The sequence below is a fragment of the Oryctolagus cuniculus genome, chromosome 2 (genome assembly GCF_051225735.1).
Source record: "Oryctolagus cuniculus isolate XC-2025 breed Fujian yellow rabbit chromosome 2, ASM5122573v1, whole genome shotgun sequence".
Lineage (NCBI taxonomy): Eukaryota > Metazoa > Chordata > Mammalia > Lagomorpha > Leporidae > Oryctolagus > Oryctolagus cuniculus.
This window is the reverse complement of record NC_142868.1, coordinates 65,635,185-65,654,111: the sequence shown is the minus strand read 5'-3', so window position 1 is coordinate 65,654,111 and position 18,927 is coordinate 65,635,185. Positions and strand designations below refer to the sequence as shown.

The 18,927-nt window shown below is 47.1% G+C and overlaps 1 long non-coding RNA gene across 2 annotated transcripts in view; it reads right to left on the bottom strand.

The window, feature by feature from the left end:
* Positions 1–7,079, bottom strand: part of LOC138848478 (uncharacterized) — a 29,939-nt gene extending 22,860 nt beyond the window's left edge. For both annotated transcript variants that reach the window (XR_016228925.1, XR_016228926.1), the window contains exon 1: positions 6,849–7,079. This is a non-coding gene — a long non-coding RNA (uncharacterized LOC138848478). The remainder of the gene's footprint in view (positions 1–6,848) is intronic.
* Positions 7,080–18,927: the final 11,848 nt, after the last annotated feature.

Here is an 18,927-nt window from a genome sequence, read left to right as displayed (position 1 = left end):
ATGGGATTACATTAGTCCCAAAAGCCCAGGACAGGTAGAGGGATGATGATCTGTCTTAAGAGCTACTTCCTGGTGACACGGGGCGACAAGATACTCTCTGCTGGCATGGAGTGGTCTCAGGTCACTGTCTCCTGGGTGGGGAGCCAAGTATAACCCTGTAGCAGCATTTGGCTTGCTGTTTTGTAAATTCATTTATTAAGTCATGAAAAGTTCTACTTTTAACATTTTTGTTTTCAATTGATATTAAAAGCAACATTAGTCCCTATTGGCAAATGAAATCTCATCATTATTGATAATTTTTAAACTTTAGAAGAATTAAAGTGTTTCTGGGGCTGGCATTGTGGCATAGCAGGTAAAGCTGCTGCCTGTGGTGCCAGCATCCCATATGGGTGCCGGTTCGAGTCCCAGCTGCTCTACTTCCGATCGCTCTCTGCTATGGCCTGGGAAAGCAGTGGAAGATGGCTCAAGTCCTTGGGCCCCTACACTCGCCTGGGAGACCCAGAAAAAGCTCCTGGCTCCTGGCTTTGGATCGGTGCAGTTCCAGCCATTGTGGCCGATTGGGGAGTGAACCAGCAAGTGGAAGAACTCTTTCTCTCTCTGCCTCTCCTTCTCTCTCTGTGTAACTCTGACTTTCAAATAAATAAATATATCTTTTAAAAAAGAGTGTTTCTGGAACTAAGAACTTACAACAACACAGGGATATATTTCTTTTTCTTTCTTTCTTTTTTTTTTTTTTTTTTGACAGGCAGAGTGGACAGTGAGAGAGAGAGAGACAGAGAGGAAGGTCTTCCTTTTTCCGTTGGTTCACCCCCCAAGTAGCCGCTGTGGCCGGCGCACCGCACTGATCTGAAACAGGAGCCAAGTGCTTCTCCTGGTCTCCCATGTGGGTACAGGGCCCAAGCACTTGGGCCATCCTCCACTGCACTCCTGGGCCACAGCAGAGAGCTGGACTGGAAGAGGAGCAACTGGGACAGAACCTGGTGTGCCGGCACCGCAGGAGGAGGATTAGCCTATTGAGCCACGGCGTCAGCCCCTTTCTTTCTTTTTGTTAAAGATTTATTTATTTATTTGAGAGGGAGAGCTACAGAGAGAGAGAGAGAGAGAGAGAGAGGTCTTCCATCTCCTGATTCACTCCCCAAATGACTGCAGCAGCTGGAGCTGGGCTTATCTGAAGCCAGGAGCCAGGAGCTTCTTTCAGGTCTCCCATGTGGGTGCAGGGGCCCAAACACTTGGGCCATCTTCTACTGTTTTCCCAGGCCATAGCAGAGAGCTGGATTGGAAGTGGAGCAGCAGGGACTCGAACCGGCACACATATGGGATGCTGACGCCGCAGGCAGAGGCTTAACCTACTACACCACAGCACCAGCCCTGGGATATATTTTTGATAAATTAATTTAAAATATAAATTTTAGCACATCTAGAGGTGATGATTTTCATGGAATGATTTTTCTAAAAAAGATTCAACTCATCATATAGGTTAGCTTTGCATACATCTGAATTTGATTTTAAATGTAAATTTACCCTCATTGGTATTTTAAGATTTTCCATGACATTTACCCTAACTTGTTGAGGTTAAAATTAGCTTCACGAGGGCCTGGCTTTGTGGCGTAGCTGGTAAGGCCTGACATCCCATGTAGGGGCCGCTTTGTGTCCCAGCTGCTCCACTTCTAGTTCAGCTCCCTGCTAATGGCTGCAAAAGCAGCAGAAGACGGCCCAAGTGTTTGGGCCTCTGCACTCACATGGGAGGCCTGGATGAAGCTCCTGGCTCCTGGCTTCGGTCTAGCCTAGCCATGGCAGTTGCAGCCGTCTAGGGAGTATAGCAGCATGTGGAAGAGTTCTCTCTGTCTCTCCCTCTCAGTAACTCTGCTTTTCAAAAAAAATTTTTTAATTGTTTCATGATTTTTATATAATTTTTTAAGATTTATTTATTTGAAAGACAGAGTTACAGAGAGAGGCAGAGACAGAGAGAGAGGTCTTCCATCTGCTGGTTCACTCCCCAGATGGCCGCAAGGGCTGGAACTGCGCCAATCCGAAGCCAGGAGCCGGGAGCTTCTTCCGGGTCTCCCATGTGGGGGCAGGGGCCCAAGAACTTGGAGGCCATCTTCTACTGCTATCCCAGGCCACAGCAAAGAGCTGGATCAGAACAGGAGCAGCCGGGACTCGAACCTGCGCCCACATGGGATGCTGGCGCTGCAGGCCAGGGCTTTAACCCGCTCCACCATAGCACCAGCCCCCAGATTTTTATATAATTTAAATCACTTATTTATGCATTCTATAATTATATCTTCAAATTATGAGGAAACTTTAATTTTAAAATTTTTTTCATTAATAATTAGTTCACTGAAATTTATTAAAAAATACCATTTTCTATTCTAAAAATGAAATGACCTTTAAAGTTTAATTTCTAAGGTGGTGGATATTTACTTTGCAGTGTTCCAATAGTTTAAAAAAAAACACCACACACACACAGATTTCACATAGAATTCTTTGAAAATTCTAACAACTTCCTGACATGGTCTCTTTTTTTTTTTTTTTTTTTTTTTTTTGACAGGCAGAGTGGACAGTGAGAGAGAGAGAGACAGAGAGAAAGGTCTTCCTTTGCCATTGGTTCACCCTCCAGTGGCCGCTGCAGCCGGCGCACCGCGCTGATCCGAAGGCAGGAGCCAGGTGCTTCTCCTGGTCTCCCATGGGGTGCAGGGCCCAAGCACTTGGGCCATCCTCCACTGCACTCCTGGGCCACAGCAGAGAGCTGGCCTGGAAGAGGGGCAACCGGGACAGAATCCGGCGCCCCGACCGGGACTAGAACCCGGTGTGCCAGCGCAGCTAGGCAGAGGATTAGCCTAGTGAGCCGCGGCGCCAGCCTCTCAGTATGCTTTTCGTCTGTAACAAAGTTTATTGCCTTATCACCTGCAGTTCCTGTCCCAGCTCTCAGGCAAGAGTTAACATTTGTGCAGACAATGCAGAGATGGGCTCCAGAGAGAGGACTGAGAACCAGCACTGTCCCATATGGAACCTCTCCTCTTTCACTACCACTGCTTCCAAGGTACCACTGACGCCCATAGTGTGCCTGGCTGCCTGGCCGTGGCTCAGTGCCTGGGCCCCTGGCATATTTCCACTGCTAATATGCATGTTCCATTTCACTTCCAAAACACAAATTCAAAGATAAAGGTGTTGAGCATAAACAAAAGGATTTCAAGATAACAATGAAACAAACCAAACATGATACCGACTGAAAGAAATTAGTCACCAAAAAAAAAAAAAAAAAAAAAAAAAACCCTCAAACATAATAGGACCCACTTATATGAAACCAAGTCACACATCATGAAGCCAACCATTTCACTTGCCGGTTTAGTACCTGTGGTGCCATCCCTCTCAACAGCTCCTGAGAGCCCCTAGGGGTGGGAGTAGGCATCTTTTACATCATGCACACCCCTCTGCGGTCAACCAGTGCAGTCACCCCCTCTCCTCCTCCTTCTCTGCTGTGTCGGGAAGTCCTCCCAAGGTGGCTGAGACCGTCTTCTCCACAGGCTTTTGAGACCATCGCTCCACAGCACCAATGGGACTGCTACTTCCTATCAACATGCTGCTGTTTTCCCAGGACTGACCTCCGTGCATGAACAAAGGGCTGACACCCCTTCAAAAACGGGACCATTCTTCTTCATGACCCCCCACCTGTTCTCTCCGCCAGGTGGTGTCTACAAGGTTGGGATTCAGGCTACATTCAAAAGATGGTCTGCTAGCAAGGTAAGGGTTACAATCTAAGGAGAAGACACATTTGGGTACTGTGTTATTCTATGGCTAAGCTGTAACATTCCAGAGAAGTTAACATGACAGGAAAACAACGCATTGCTTAAGTTTTCCTGCATATTCCTGATAAGACTTGTGTGTGTGGGCTTTGCTCTACATGGAGTTTGTCCTCCAGAAGTTCATGAGCTGAAAGCTTGGTCCTCAGGGTGGCAAAGTTGGGAGGTGGTGGAACCGTGATGAGGTGAGACCTGATGGGAGATGTCCCAGTCACTGGAAGCATTGCCTTCAGGAAGGATTAATGCTGCTCTTGCGCCCTGAGTTAGTTCCTGCAAGAATGGACTGGCATGCAAAGAATGACCCTGGCCCGAGTCTTTCTCACTTGCTACGTGATCTCTGCCACGTGTGTTCCCTCCACTGCCGTGCTATATACCACGAGGCCCTCCCCAGACTCAGACAGATGCTGGTGCCATGCTCTTGGACCTTGTGGGTGACTCTGTAGGACTGCCTGCCCTGCCCATGCCGGAGGTTGGGAGGGACCCCACAGCCCAGCTGCTGGCAGGCGGCAGGAGCTGTGGCCCATTTCCCCTATCCCCCCTTTCTTGTTGGAAGCCTTGTGGCTGTGCCTGTACGATTGAGATGGATAAACAGAGCCGATAAGCAACTCCCACATTCCAGATGTGGGCCAGTTGCACAAAGGAGCCCAGGGGCCTACGTGGCCTACGTGACCTATAAGTCGATTAGTTAGGGGTCTTTTGGCACGCTGCCCCTTCTGCCCTATAGAATTGCTGTTACTACCCCAGGTTTTTTCTTCCCCTCTTGCCCTATAAATGCTAATAAATGGACATGCTCATCAGGCCTGTCTCCAGTATTTCTTGTCAAGAGATGCCGTTGTTCTTCTACCTTGACAGCTGAGGGTCTCACACAAAGAGACTTTAAGACCTAAATAAACCTCTTTCTTTTGCACATTGCCCGGCCTCAGGCATTTTGTTATGGCAACCGAGTGTAGACTAAGACAGTCCTCATCAATGAAGCACAGGTGTAACCTCAGGGAGTCACTGGAAGCCAGTGCTCATTGCCCAGTGGATCATGCAGCATCTTGAGTAATGATGTTATCAGCACTAAATAAGTGCAGGGAGCTACAGAGAGAAGACCTCAATAGCCATCAGCACATTCGGGTTCTGAAGAGCCATGCTATTTGAGTTTTTGTTTGTTTGTTTGTTTGACAGGCAGAGTGGACAGTGAGAGAGAGAGACAGAGAGAAAGGTCTTCCTTTGCCGTTGGTTCACCCTCCAATGGCCGCTGTGGCCGGCGCACCACGCTGATCCGAAACCAGGAGCCAGGTGCTTCTCCTGGTCTCCCATGGGGTGCAGGGCCCAAGCACTTGGGCCATCCTCCACTGCACTCCCTGGCCACAGCAGAGAGCTGGCCTGGAAGAGGGGCAACCGGGACAGAATCCGGCGCGGTCTAGAACCCGGTGCGGCGGTGCCACAGGCGGAGGATTAACCTATTGAGCCGCGGCGCCGGCCCGCTATTTGAGTTTTAACAACACTACTTTTGCTCTTGATGGAAAATGTGAAAGTAGCCAGGAACAGGGTACTTGACAATAAAGAACAAAAGAGATGATTTCTGGACCTGAATAAAAAAAGATGGTTCTTGGACATGAAAAGAAATTTTGTATGCATCCATTGGTCAATAGACAAACACTTTAGTCTCTATTATCTAGCCAGTATTCTATATATTCATCAATATGTCAACCACTACACCATACGCAGGCCCATGTATTTTGCAGTGTGTTCTTAAAATCCAGACAAGGGACATATAGAATCATATTTCCCCAGAACTCCCAAGCTGTTCGCGGTAGGAGCAACTCTGACCTCCCCTGGGAGACTGAAAGCTGCTGCTGCTTTTTTTCTTTTTCTTTAAAGATTTATTTTATTTATTTGAAAGAATTACACAGAGAGGTAGAGCCAGAGAGAGAGAGAAGTCTTCCATCCGCTGGTTCACTCCCCAAATGACCATGATGGCCAAAGCTGAACTGATCCAAAGCCAGGAGCCAGGAGCTTCTTCCTGGTTTCCCACGGGTGCAGGGGCCCAAGGACTTGGGCCATCTGCTACTGCTTTCACAGACCATAGCAGAGAGCCAGATCAGAAGCGGAGCAGCTGGGACTCAAACCGGTGCCCATATAGGATGCCAACACTGCAGGCTGGGGCTTTAACTCACTGTGCCACAGCACCGATCTCTGTAAGCTTCTTGAGGGTAGGAATTGTGTCTGTTTTGCATACTATGTATGTATCCCTGGTAACGCTGAATTGAACTGACTGTTCCGCACAATCATCTGCTAATGAAATCCATAGGTCTTTCGAAATGACTGTTTTGTAAAGAAACTGTTTAGATGCTATTGCAATAATTGTGGCTTGGAAGTTGTTTTGTAAAACAGAGATTTCTATATTAGTATTTGACATCCACCAAGTTGGAATCATTTCTCTCTTCTCAGATTCAGATTACAGAATGCCTGCCCTGTTTCAGACACTTTTGCATACATTATTTCCATTCAGGATTCTGAAATTATTAGACCGTCTGGGTGTGCAGGGAAGTAAACAGACATGAAAGATTGGTGTTATATTAGCAGAACAAGCAAGACAACACAGCACCTGTGTTTCTAGGGCATTTGTTGCCAGTCTGGGCCTCTGTGTTCCCTTCTCTGGCACCTCCTCTTGCCTCTGCACCCCATGCTACAATGTTTTGCTCATAAATCCTTCACATCCTTCCAACCGGTCTGTTATTGCTTTCAGGGCGCTTTTTCTCACACATGCCAGTTGATGCGGGTCACCTACAGATTATGATAGTGACAATTAAGCCGACCCTGTCACTGCTACAGCCAGTGCTGTAACTACTAATCCTGAAGCAATGAGATAATATCATGTCTGAGAATGATTATTGGCAAATAAGCTACCCATCTCTGTAAAAGTTGGCTGAGGTTATGTCTGCACCTGAGGCCCGAGTGTCCTTCATGGACAGTGAGTCATCGCACGTGGAAGTGCCCCGATGAGGTGTCCCCCATCTCTCTGTAGCCCAAGACTCCATGCAAATATCTCCTTACCAGAGTTCTAGCTGGGTAGTCGTTTGGAAGACTTGAAAGTATGCAGAGCATTTACTTTTGGGTACTCTGGAAGCCCTGACCACCCAGGACATTCTTCGTTGAGCCATCACCAGGTGAATGCTGTATGAACTTCGCTGAAGCGTCCCGGCAGTCTCTTCAGAACACTCCCATCCGACTGTGTCGGCAGGACCACGCTGGAAGCATGCTGTGTGCAAATGTCAGAGCGAACTCTCTGCTAATCCAGAAAAGCCTGACTAAAACACCACACACGCTAGCACCCACGGTCTGTGTCATAATTCATACCCACACTTTCAAGTAGGATTTTAAAATGATCGCACAACATGTGTAAGGGACAGAGAAACTTCTATGATTGTATATGACACGACTTTTTCTTAAAGAAAACTTTTGTGTTGAGTGTTTATCAAATGATAACTGGGTACATAAATTGTGGTATGTGTGTATAATGAGTACTATGTGTCAATAAAAAGAAACAAAATTCTGACACATGATAGGACACAAGTAAACCTTGAAAACATTACACTTAGTGAAATAAGCCACCTCTCAAAAGATCACATATCATAAGAGCTGTTTGTAGGCAATGTCCAGAATCAGTAAATCTGTACAGATAGTACGTGGTTATTGGCTGCACAATCTGGTGGAATGTATGAAAAAACTCTCAATTGTCTATTTTAAAGGGGTGGCTTGTGTGATACTTACATTTTGTCTCAATAAAGCTATAAAATGTTCATTTGAGGTTTTAAAGTGTCAGTGGTTTCCTATAAATTACAATTTAACTCTAAATATCACAAGAATCTCTGTTCAGAACTGGGGCACAAGATCAATAACTCCAGGTTAAGGCCACGGGCATAGTACTCAACACGACCAGCAAAAAGGGCAACGTTATAAATAGTCTGGTCTGGCCCCTCTCCTGCCTGTAACATGACTACTGCTCTTCTCTGGCATCCTGTCAGATTCTGGGGTGAGGATCTAAAGAAAGCTGTTAGGACACTGGGGGAGGGTGGAACTAGTGCAGTGGGCCATGCTCGTAGAAGCAGAAGCTTATAAATCAAGCTGGAAGTTGGTGAATCTGCAAGAGTTATGGCTCGTGTGAAAATGTGCTAACTCAACTGTAAGTTGATCCTGCACCAAACTGAGCTCCATCTTCTTACACAGCAGTGTTTAAGCCGTCAGGCCTAGCCTTGGGAGAACTCAGTGTGGTGTGTGAGTGCTGCCTGAGACAGGACACAGTGGCCTCCAGCTCGCTTGCAGGAGAGATGGGAGAGGTTATCTCACACATCTTCTGCCAAAGCCATGGAAGAGGCTTGCAAAAATTAATTGCTAAATAGCTTACTAAACCAGTCATTGGTGTAGCACTCAGGCTGCTGCTGGGGACGCCTGCATCCCATACTAGAGTGCTAGGTTTCAGCCTTGGCTCCACTTGACCCAGTTGACATCTCTAAAACATACCACCCCAACAGCAAAATACGCTTTTTTCTTCCCAGTGCATCACTCAGGATTCTTACTAGCCCTAAAGCTTCAATAGAATGGTAGCTAGTTCTCTCACAAGACAGTGGGGCCTGGCGTTATGGCACAGCACAGTAAGTTGCTTTTTGCAACGCTGGCAGAGTTCTGGTTCAAGTCCTGGTTCCATCCTAGCTACTCCTCTTCCAATCAAGTTCAATCCAGCTTCCTGCTAATGTACCTGGGAAGGCAGTGGAAGAGGGCCCACGTGTTTGGGTCCCTGCCACCCACATGGAAGATCCAGACGGCGTGGCAGGCTCCTGGCTCTGGCCTGGCCCAGCACCAGCCATTGTGGCCAGTTAGGGAGTGAACCAGTAGACAGGGACTCTCTCCACCTCCCACCCCCCCACCCCGCCCTTTCTATCATTCTTTCAAATTAATAAAAATAAAGATTTTAAAAAATAAAAATAAAGCGTACGAGAAGACCATTTACGTTAGAGACTGAGCTTGCGTGGATTCTGTCACCCTCGGGAGCCCTGGAACCAGTTCTCCACAGATAGTGAAGAGCAACTGCACGTGATGTTTTTTCACATTGCTTTGGGGAACTAACTTGAGACCAACTTACTGATTTAATTATAACAGGAATTCATGACTCTGTGTTACCAAAAATCAAAGTAAAATCAAATTCTGTCTGACTAAACAGAAGGCGAAGTATAAGAAGCAGTCAGTGATGAAGCCATGAAAAAAAAAGTCATCGTGGCTGAAAGCCCAGAAATATGCCAAGTATGTAGTCAAACGGGGACAGTCTGGAATACAATTTAATCTGGAGTCACAAAATTAAAATGTTGTAGCTGATTGTGATCAATGCTGATCCCCTAATTCTGTTAATTCTGACAGAGATGTTTCCTGCTCACGGCTGAAGCTATAACTTCTATTGAGCAGGATGAATGGCCTTGGCCTCCTCTATGCACAAGTCCTGCAATTTGATGCTGTTTCCCAATAAGACACTGCATGCGTTGCACTAGGTCCAGTCACAGCTTCTTATGCCAGATCCGGCTGTGATCTGAAGCCAGTCACTGTCTCCACTCCTTACTAACACTGAATTGCTCACTTGGATAGTGCTTGAAAGAGGTGATTAAGCCATAGGGAAGAACTCACGTTGGTGTGGAGGTACCAGTGCCCAGGTACTTCTAGATGAAGTATCTATGCACTAGAGACCCTAAGCTTGCTTCTAGATTAGAGCTCTCTAATAGAAATAAGGGAGGGGCCGGTGCTCTGGTGCAGTGGGTTAATCCTCTGCCTGAAGCACCAGCATCCCATATGGGCACTGGTTCTAGTCCCGGCTGCTCCTCTTCTGATCTGGCTCTCTGCTCTGGCCTGAGAAAGCAGTGAAAGACGGCCCAAATGCTTGGATCCCTGTAGCCACATGGGAGACCCGGAGGAGGTTCCTAGCTTCTGGCTTTGCATCAGCGCAGCTCCAGATGTTGTGGCCATCTGGGAAGTAAATCAGCGGAGGGAAGACCTTTCTTTCTGTCTCTTACTCTCATTAGCTATAACTCTACCTCTCAAATAAATAAAAATAAAACATTTAAAAAAAAAGGGAGTCACACATGTAATCTTAAACTTTTTTTTTTTTTTTTTTTTTACAGGCAGAGTGGACAGTGAGAGAGAGAGACAGAGAGAAAGGTCTTCCTTTGCCGTTGGTTCACCCTCCAATGGCCGCCGCGGCCGGTCTGCTGCGGCTGGCGCACCGCGCTGATCCGATGGCAGGAGCCAGGTGCTTCTCCTGGTCTCCCATGGGGTGCAGGGCCCAAGCACTTGGGCCATCCTCCACTGCACTCCCTGGCCACAGCAGAGAGCTGGCCTGGAAGAGGGGCAACCGGGACAGAATCCGGCGCCCCGACCGGGGCTAGAACCCGGTGTGCCGGCGCAGCTAGGCGGAGGATTAACCTAGTGAGCCGCGGCGCCAGCCTGTAACGTTAAACTTTCTATACTCACATTTAGATAAGCAAAAAAGAAAAGAGCAAACTTTATATTATTTACATATTTTAAATTTTTTATTTTTTAAAGATTTATTTATTTATTTGCAAGACAGTGCTACAGAGAGGCAGAGGCACAGAGAGAGAGAGAGAGAGAGAGAAAGTTCTTCCATCTGCTGGCTCACTCCCCAGATGGCCGCAAGGGCTGGAGCTGCGCTGACCCAAAGCCAGGAGCCAGGAGCTTCTTCCAGGTCTCCCATGCGGGTGCAGGGGCCCAAGGACTTGGGCCATCTTCCATTGCTTTCCCAGGCCATAGCAGACAGCTGGATCGGAAGTGGAGCAGTCGGGTCTTGAACCGGTGCCCATATGGGATACCAGCACTGCAGACTGGGGCTTTAACCCGCTGTGCCACAGCACTGGCCTGTAAAATTTTTAAATTCATTTTTATTTATTTAAAGAGAGAGAGACAGAGACAGAGAGAGAAATGACAGAGATCTTCCATCCACTGATTGACTCCCCCAGCAGTCACAAAAGCCAGGGTGGGGCCACGTCAACGCCGAGAGCCAAGAACTCAACCAGGTTTCCCACACGGGTGGCAGGAGCCCAGCCACTTGAGCTGTTACTTGCTGTCTACCAGGGTGCCCATAAGCAGGAAGTTTAGAATCAAAAGCAGAGTCAGGACTCAAACTCAGGCACTCCGATATGGGATGTGGGCATCCCAGTGGCATTTTAACCACTTTGCCAAAGGTCTGCCCCATTAATTGTGTATTTTATTTAATGCAACATATCTAAAATATTTTCATTCACATGTATTAATACAGAATTTATTACTGAGATATTTCATCTTTTTCTATTCCAAGTCTTCAAAATCAGGTGTGTATTTTATGCTGTCAGTCGATCTCAAGTTGAACTAATCACACTACAGGTGCAGGAGAATCACACGTAGCTACTGGCGACCATGCTGGAGAGTGGAATTGCAAAACATATTCTAGAAAATCTTCAGCAATACAAAAGTATAAATGAAATATTTTTATGAGCAGAAGGAAATACCACATATCAATATCTGACTTGTTGAAGTCTCCTGTCATTCTGCCTTTCCAATAAGTAACACCACTAGGTGCCCCATAAATATGTACAAGTTTTATGCGCCAGTTTAAAAAAAAAAAAAAAAGAGCAGGCAATTTCAAGTTAAGAACAAAGACATCTATGTGCCTATTAAATTAAACCTAATCAGTTGCTATTGTTGCTCCTTCAAAGGTCACAGTCTACGGAGCTAGCAAAATCCCTTCTAGTAACAACACAGTTAGCTCTCTGCATCCTCAGTTGCCCTTGTCTGTGAATTCAACCATCTCAAATTTAAAATATTAAAAAAAATTCCATTTGCAATGAACTTGTACAGACCCTTCTTCTCCAGGAGCTTTACCACCCAGGGTGCTGCTTCCAATTCAGCTGCGTGCTAAGGCACCTGAGAAGGCAGAAGTGAAGGCCCAGGTGCTTGGGTCCCTGCCACCCATGTGGCAGACCAAGACGGAGTTCCAGGCGCCCAGATTCTGCCTGGCCCAGCCCTGGCTGTTGCAGTCATGTGGGGAGTGAACCAACAAATGGAAGACCTCTGTCTGTCTGTCTCTCTGTTTCCCTCTATCTCTGATACTCCGTCTTTCAAATAAATAAATTTTTAAAAAGGTAAATAGGTAGGGTCCCTTGAGAAAATAGCAAACAAGTAGTACGTGTCCAAGCTTATGTGTATATGTATGCGCATGTGTGTGTGTGTGTGTGTGTGTGTATGTATACATGTCTGCCATGGATTTAATTTTGTACCATTAATCATATCTGAAAATCCCTGCCACTAGGCCACAGTCCGGTGCAGACACTGGGGAAGGAAGAAGACAAAGAAGGGGAGAGGAAAACCATCCTCGAGCCAGTACTTCCTTGGTGAGGAAAGAGACGGGGGCCTCTTGCAACACTGATTCTGGGCAAGTGTGGAGCATCACCCCGATCCAGGAAATTCTCTGTTTTGTTTCTTGTTCAACCCAGGCCATGTAACTAAAAATCCACTCCAACCTTTGGCAAGCTCACTAGTGAATTCAGAATTGCGATAGGCTGATATACGTCAGTGATATATGTCAGATAAAGAATAAAGTCTGCTATGTCAGAGAAGGAAGATAGGTTCTTTTTTTTTTTTTTTTTTTTTTTTTTTGACAGGCAGAGTGGACAGTGAGAGAGAGAGACAGAGAGAAAGGTCTTCCTTTGCCGTTGGTTCACCCCCCAAGGGGTGATCAGCACCACGTGGATCCAAAGCCAGGAGCCAGGTGCTTCTTCTGGTCTCCCATGTGGGTGCAGGACCCAAGCACTTGGGCCATCCTCCACTGCACTCCCGGGCCACAGCAGAGAGCTGGCCTGGAAGAGGAGCAACTGGGACAGAACCAGCGCCCCGACTGGGACTAAACCCGGAGTACCAGCGCCGCAAGCAGAGGATTAACCCAGTGAGTCGCGGCGCCAGTGGGAGATAGGTTCTTAATCCTAATGAGGTAGGAGGTGGAGGAAGAGATTCTATTTCCTGGGGACAAGAGTTAGCAAGGAAGACTGCGTAGGGAGAAAGCACTTCTGTAGAGAAGGAAATGCCTGTGCCAAAGCCTCAGAGGGAGAAAACGGACAAAATATAAAGAATGTGAATACTGTAGTTCACAATTATGGGATGGAAAAGTGATGAGATCAAAACCAGGCTTGCTTTCATTTTATTTATTTGAGAGGCAGAGAGACAGAGACAGACAGACAGACAGACAGAGCAAGCTCCCATTCGTTGGTTCACTTCCCAAATGGGTGCCACACCCAGGGCTGGGTTGTCAGGCTAGGGTCAGAGCAGGAATGTAATCAAGGTCTTCTGCGTGGGTGACAGGAATATTTAATAGCTACTTTTCAGCATACAATTGCACATATAATTTATACATAGATATATTTGGATGGTAGGTACCCAATAAGTGTTAGGGATGTACAATCAAAGGGAAACAAATGCTTAGTGACAGGGAAATAGAAGACAGATTGAAAGAAAGGCCAGGATGTCTCTCCTCCCGGTAGGCTTGCTCCCCACACTGGCAGGAAGGGCTCCATCCAAGCCTCATTCACAACTGACGCCTACAGCAGGAGCCACACAGCACTGTGGGCTCGACTGTGTAGAGAGTACGTGGAAGGATTTCTCAGGTGCCCAATCTGCCCTGGCCCCAGCAGAGTGTTTTCTGGGAAATGGAGGAGTCCCAGGGGCCCAAGGTAGAAAGGACAGAAATAGCAAGTCCTGGCAGGACTCACGAGAGAGAGGATAGCAGGACCATTTAGCCATCGGCCCCAAGGTTGAGGGAGCCTCCAATTTTGGCTGCTGTTCAACAAGGAGTTTGTGCAGAACAGGATGAGGCTGTTTTACAAATGCAGAGTTTGACCTTGAACTTTATCTTTTTTAAGAGGCACACTGTGAAGCATTACAGAGGCTGTTGTCATGGTTATGCATGGCCCTTGGTTGTGGTAGTAAGAGCTGCCCAGGCTGCACAGCGAGAAAAGAGTTTTTCCTGTTGAAACTACTTCTACACATTTGGTGATCTCTGAGACAGCACTCAGAGATACAAAGACATGTTTATTGTATATTGTGATTGTATTACCCAATTGAAAACATCTATTCTTTTATTTGGACTTGCTTTGTATGAGGTTTTGAAATGTTTTAATTTAGTATTTACATTTATTTCAGCTTTAAATTGAGATTATGCAGGGCCGGCGCTGTGGTGTAGTAGGTTAAGTCTCTGCTTGCAGTGCCGGCATTCCATATGGAAGCCAGTTCGAGTCCCGGCTGTTCCTCTTCCGATCTAGCTCCCTGCTAATTTCTTGGGGAAGCAGTGGAAGATGGCTTAAGTTCTTGGGTCCCTGCACCCACTTGGGAGACCTAGAAAAATCTCCTGGCTTCTGCTTTCGGATAGGTCCAGCTCCAGCCATTGTGGCCATTTGGGAAGTAAACCAACGGATGGAAGACCTCTCTCTCTCTCTCTCTCTAACTCTGCCTCTCAAATAAATAAATAAATCTTGAAAAAAAAATAAATTGAGTTTATGCAAACATAATAGGATTTTGCAGTCAATTTTTTATTGGTGCATACCCTTTATAAAATCTGCTCTGTGTACTATTTTCAGACTAGTTTAATTTTTTACAATCCACATCACTTGCCATTAAATAATTAATTGTTGTCAATTGCACACCCAATTTTTTAAAATGTCAGCCCAATTCAAAATACAATATAAGTAAATAGTAACCAATGAATAATGTAAAAATTCAAATATTTCAGGTGTATAAATGTTCACTGGGCTCATAAAGTCACTAGGCAATTGCTTATCATCCCATGGTTCACTGCTAGAACTTATGGAAATCTATGACCAGTAGTATTAGTTCAATGTGAGGAGAGAGAATGGGACATCCAAGTGCTGAAGTGCACTGATTTTACTGAAGTTCCTTGAAATTGTTTAGAGAATGACAGAGGAGGAAAATTCAAAATCTATTTAGGACTTATATTAGCAAAATTCGTGCTGCACTGGACTTGGAAGGTGGCGAGAAGCAATAGTTAGGGGCAACGCCCAAGTTCTTGCTTGTTCACATGAGTGGTAGGGACAATGAGGAGAACAGCTTTACACGGGAAGGTAAAATCAAATTCAGTCTTGGACATGCTGAGGTTGGGACACTTGAGATAGACAAGTAGAGAAGATATGAAGTGGACAAAATCTGTAGTTAAGAACAGAAGCCTGGGCTGGTGCCGCGGCTCACTAGGCTAATCCTCTGCCTGTGGCACTGGCACCCCGGGTTCTAGTCCCGGTTGGGGCGCCGGATTCTGTCCCGGTTGCCCCTCTTCCAGGCCAACTCTCTGCTGTGGCCTGGGAAGGCAGTGGAGGATGGCCCAGGTCCTTGGGCCCTGCACCCCATGGGAGACCAGGAGGAAACACCTGGCTCCTGGCTTCAGATCGGCACAGCGCCCCAGCTGTAGTGGCCATTTGGGGAGTGAACCAACGGAAGGAAGACCTTTCTCACTCTCTCTCTCTCTTTCACTGTCTAACTCTGCCTGTAAAAGGAGGGAAGGAAGGAGGGAAGGAAGGAGGGAGGGAAGGAAGGAGGGAAGGAAGGAAGGAAGGAAGGAAGGTAGGAAGGAAGGAAGGAAGGAAATGGTCAAACAAGCCCTAGAACACCCAAACCATGAATTATTATCCAGCAACAAAACCATAGGAACTGGTGATACCTATAACGGCTGGGATAAATTTCCAGAGAATCATGCTAAGTGAACAAAGCAAATCTCAAAAGGTTACCTACTCTATGATTCCATTCATATGATATTTCTAAAGTGATAAATTCTTAGACACGGAAAATAGATTCATGGTTGCCCAAGTGCTCGGGCACCTGCACCCGCATGGGAGACCAGGAGGAAGCAACTGGCTCCTGGCTTCGGATCAGCACAGCACGCCGGCCATAGCAGCCATTTGGGGGGTGAACCAACGGAAGGAAGACCTTTCTCTCTGTCTCTGTCTCTCTCTCTCTCTCACTGTCTAACTCTGCCTGTCAAAAACAAAAACAAAAACAAAAACAAAAAACAGAACCCTGGGCTAGGAATAGCAATGTGGGAGTCATTGTCATACAGTTATTGAAGCAATTGTTAAAGCTATAATTTCCAAGTCAGCATAGAATGAGCACAGTACTTAGGACAAAGCAGTAAAGAACCCGACATTTAACGGCCTGGGGATGAAAGTTTCAAAAGGAAAGTAAATTGTTAGCCGGTGCCATGGTTCAATAGGCTAATCCTCTGCCTGCGGCACCGGCACACCGGGTTCTAGTCCCAGTCGGGGCGCTGGATTCTGTCCTGGTTGCTCTTCTTCCAGTCTAGCTCTCTGCTGCGGCCCGGGAGTGCAGTGGAGGATGGCCCAAGTGCTTGGGCCCTGCACCCCATGGGAGACCAGGAAAAAGCACCTTGCTCCTGGCTTTGGATCAGCGCGGTGCGCTGGCTGCGGTGGCCACTGGAGGGTGAACCAACGGCAAAAGGAAGACCTTTCTCTCTGTCTCTCTCTCTCTCTCGCTGTCCACTCTGCCTGTCCAAAAAAAAAAAAAAAGGTCATGGAAACAAGCCAGTTGAAAGGGAGAGGTTGAAGTCATAGAAAAGCAGAGACTGTTGAAAAAGTGGAGGGATTAGAGATTCACAGATCAGGAAGAAAGAATACTTCCCAATACTACAGGGTTGGGCCAGGCAGAAGCCAGGAGCCTGGAACTCCATCCAGGTCTCCCACATGGGTGGCAGGGATCCAAGCACTTGGACCATCTTTTGCTGCTTTCCCAGTAGCATTAGCAGGGAGCTGGATCAGAAGTGGAGCAGCCAGGACTGGAACCAGCATCCATATGAGATGCAGCAGCTGCCTAACCCACTGTGCCTCAATACAGACACTTTTGTTTTGTTTTGTTTTCCTTTACTATTAGAAAAAATTACTAACGTGGCTTAAACACATTAATCCTTGAGCCCCACTCCTCAGGTACAATCTCAGTGTTAGATTCTGGAATGCTGATTAGGGTATATACATAAAAGCAGAGTGGACAGTGAGAGAGAGAGACAGAGAGAAAGGTCTTCCTTTGCTGTTGGTTCACCCTCCAATGGCCGCCGCGGCCGGCGCGCTGCGGCAGGCGCACCGCGCTGATCCGATGGCAGGAGCCAGGTGCTTCTCCTGGTCTCCCATGGGGTGCAGGGCCCAAGCACTTGGGCCATCCTCCACTGCACTCCTGGGCCACAGCAGAGAGCTGGCCTGGAAGAGGGGCAACCGGGACAGAATCCGGTGCCCCGACCGGGACTAGAACCCAGTGTGCCGGTGCCGCAAGGCAGAGGATTAGCCTATTGAGCCACGGCACCGGCCTAAAAACAGTAACTTCTGCAAGATGGATTGGAGGAAAGGTAAGCTAAAAGTGTGAAGAATTCATAATTCATGAGGAATAAAGAAGCCACTAATATTCAGTTAAGGAGACTGTAGTCAGTACTAAGCTCAAAAAGTTAAATAAACCCAGCAACTTGGCATTCTACACCGAAGCAGCCATGTTATCCTGAAGAGGACTATTAGACCCACAGAAGGCTGTGTGAGGGTTAAGTTTCTGTGTTGACTTTGCAGGGCTAAGAGATGCCCCGATAGCTGGTAAGACATGATTCTGGGTGGGTGTGCATTTCCCGAAGAGTTTAGCATAGAATCAGTGGACTGATTGGACCTCACCAACATACATGGGCATCATCCAATCTACCGAGGGCCTGAATAGAACAAAAAGGCAGAGAAAGTGCAAATGTGACCCCTGTTTCAGTAAGAACATCCATCTACTCCTGCAGTTAGACATTAGAGCTCCTGATTCCTGGGCATCAAGACTTTGGGATTTACACGAGTGGCCCAGGTGCTCCTACCGTCAGCCTCAGAGTAAGAATTACACCATCAGTTCCCTGGTTCGCAAATCTTTTAACTCAGACAGAATTCCACCAATGCCCTTCCTGGTTCTCCTGCTTGAAGACAGCATATTGTGAGCCACTGGACCTGTGTGAGCCAATTCCCATAATAAATCTCCTCTTCTATATCTATACACAATAATTCATTTTGTTCCTCTGGAAATCCCTAGTTAATAGAGACCAATACAGTACGAAAGGCAATGAAACAAAGGAAGAGGGCAGATGGTGAATGAGGAAGACAAACACGCGGAGAGGAGTGTGCACATAGAGAGGAGCAAAGGCAGGAACCGAAGACAGTATCTTAAACGCGCTACCGTGGACGGTGTCATTCGGTCCTCGCTGGTGGGAGGCTCCTGGAGAGAGCAGCAGCACGTGACTTGTCCCAGGTGTTTTCACTCTAGACGGGGCTACAGCAATCTCTTCACTGTTGAAGATTAGGCAGACCCTCACCTGGGCTGATCACGTCTGTCCTCAGCGTTAGTCTTTCCTCTGCAGATTCCCGTGAGAGATGACCTTCACTTCATACGTGTGCACACCTGTCTTTCTGTGCATGTTCGAGAAATTCTAAGTAAGTCGCGTCAGGAGGTTCCCCTGCCACCCAGTCAGTTCCAGCAGCCTGGAAATTGTAGCCAACCCCACCATCTCGCTCGCTGCCCACCCACATTTAACCCACACTCATGCCCTCTCCGTTCTCCCTCTGACACGTCTTTCTGTTCCCTATCCCTTTCTCTCAATCTCTGTTTCTATTTTGGGTCAGCATCGTTCCTCACACAAGTTACAGCTACCTTCAGATTAGTGTCCCTGTTCCAGTATTTTTTTAAAGATGTGTTTTATTTGAAAGGCAGAGCAACACAGGTACAGGGTAGCGGGGGGAGCAAGAACGAGAGAGAGAATCCTCAAACCACTGGTTCACACCCTAGAAGGCCACAACAGCCATGTTTGGATGAAGCTGAAGCCAGGAGCCAGGAACTCCATCCTGGTCTCCCACGTGGGTGTCAAGGGCCCAAGTACTTGGGCCATCCTCCACTGCCTTCCCAGGCATATTAGCAGGGAGCTCAATTGGAGGTGGAGAACTTGGGACTTGAACTGGTACTCCCATATGAGATGCTGGCATTGAAGATGGTGGCTTAACCTATGGCTCCATGCCAGCTCCACTTGTTA